The sequence below is a fragment of the Amphiura filiformis genome, chromosome 17, assembly GCF_039555335.1.
Source record: "Amphiura filiformis chromosome 17, Afil_fr2py, whole genome shotgun sequence".
NCBI lineage: Eukaryota > Metazoa > Echinodermata > Ophiuroidea > Amphilepidida > Amphiuridae > Amphiura > Amphiura filiformis.
This window is the reverse complement of record NC_092644.1, coordinates 29,033,564-29,036,047: the sequence shown is the minus strand read 5'-3', so window position 1 is coordinate 29,036,047 and position 2,484 is coordinate 29,033,564.

Below are 2,484 nucleotides of genomic sequence, written 5' to 3'. Positions count from 1 at the left end.
AATATTGATATCAGCAGTAGATAACTGCTTCATCAATATTGCTATCAGCAGTAGATAGCTACTTCATCAATATTGCTATCATCAGTAGATAACTACTTAATCAATATTGCTATCAGCAGTAGATAACTACTTCGTCAATATTGCTATCAGCAGTAGATAGCTACTTCATCAATATTGTTATCAGCGGTAGATAACTGCTTCATCAATATTGCTATCAGCAGTAGTTAGCTACTTCATCAATATTGCTGTCAGTAGAAGATAGCTACTTCATCGATATTGCTATCAGAAGTAGATAGCTACTTCATCAATATTGTTATAAGCAGTAGATAACTACTTCATCAATATTGCTCTCAGCAGTAGATAACTGCTTCATCAATATTGTTATCAGCAGTAGATAGCTACTTAATTAATATTGCTCTCAACAGTAGATAGCTACTTCATCAATATTGCTGTCAGTAGTAGAAAGCTACTTCATCAACATTGCTTCATCAATATTGCTATCAGCAGTAGATAACTGCTTCATTAATATTGCTATCAGCAGTAGATAGCTACTTCATCAATATTGCTATCAGCAGTAGATAACTATTTCATCAATATTTTTATCAGCAGTAGATAACTGCTTCATCAATATTGCTATCAGCAGCAGTTAGCTACTTCATCAATATTGCTATCAGCAGTAGATAGCTACTTCATCAATATTGCTATCAGTAGTAGAAAGCTACTTCATCAATATTGCTATCAGTAGTAGATAACTACTTCATCAATATTGTTATCAGTAGCAGATAGCTACGGGTACTTCATCAATATTGTTATCAGCAGTAGATAGCTACTTCATCAATATTGCTATCAGTAGTAGAAAGCTACTTCATTAATATTGCTCTCAGCAGTAGATAGCTACTTCATCAATATTGTTATCAGTAGTAGATAGCTACGGGTACTTCATCAATATTGTTATCAGCAGTAGATAGCTACTTCATCAATAATGCTATCGGTAGTAGATAACTACTTCATTAATACTGCTATCAGCAGTAGATATCCACTTCATTAATATCCCTCTCAGCGGTAGATATCTACTTCATCAATATTGTTATCAGCGGTAGATATCTATACTGCATCAATATTGTCATCAGCCGTAGATAACTATATACTTCAGTAATACTGCTATCAGTAATAGATAGCTACTTCATCAATATTGCTATCAGTAGTAGATAGCTACTTCATCAATATTGCTATCAACAGTAGATAACTACTTCATCAATATTGCTATCAGTAGTAGATATCCACTTCATTAATATTGCTCTCAGCGGTAGATATCTACTGCATCAATATTGTTATCAGCCGTAGATAACTACTTCAGTAATCCTGCTATCAGTAATAGATAGCTACTTCATCAATTTTGCTATCAGTAGTAGATAGCTACTTCATCAATATTGCTATCAACAGTAGATAACTACTTCATCAATATTGCAATATCAGCAGTAGATAGCTACTTCAACAATATTGCTATCAGCAGTAGATAACTACTTCATTAATATTGCTAATAATCAGTAGTAGATAACTACTTCATTAATATTGCTCTCAGCAGTAGATAGCTACCTCATCAATATTGCTATCAGTAGTAGATAACTATTTCAATAATACTGCTATCAGCAGTAGATATCTACTTCATTAATATTGCTCTCAGCAGTAGATATCTACTTCATCAATATTGTTATCAGTAGTAGATAGCTACTTCATTAATAGGACCTACTGCTATCAGTAGTAGGCTAGATAACTACTTCATTAATACCGCTATCAGTACTAGATAACTACTTCATCAATATTGCTATCAGCAGTAGATATCTACTCATACTGCAGTTACTGTCCGTTTTCCTATACACAATACACAGTGCTCTCACCATTGACGCGTGAACTCTACAAAAGAATGGGCACATGCCTAGTTAACATCACTGTGTGAAAAATAACCAGCCAATATTTTAGCTATTCTCCAAACTTCTAGCAAATATATTTCTCTAACATGACCTAAAATTACAGCTAGGTTAGATGTTCAGAAATAGTCGCACTTTTGTAAAATATGAGTGAGGGCAAGGCATAGCTAGCCAACTCCCCGTGTTAATTGAATGGAGATTTGACCGAAAATATTAGTATCGGACCGCTCACTTCTGAAGGATGCCACTAAAAAGGGTATAAGCTACATTTTAACTATTCTAAATAGGTTCTAGAAAATATAGTTTTGTAACATGTCCCTAATTTTTTATCTAATTTAGATGTTTGGAGAGGGTCGCACTTTTGTGTTTTAGGAAGGATATGTAAACGACAGATAACACCAAAAATATGAAGAAATTATTTCCAAACCGTGTTAAGTCAACAATCATTATGTTGCTCATTTTGAAGAATGCTGGTTAACAAAAAGCAGGTCTTTGTCTCATTTCGTGAACAAAAGTACACATACCATTGTTTCCTTTCGTTTCCTTTATAATCGGT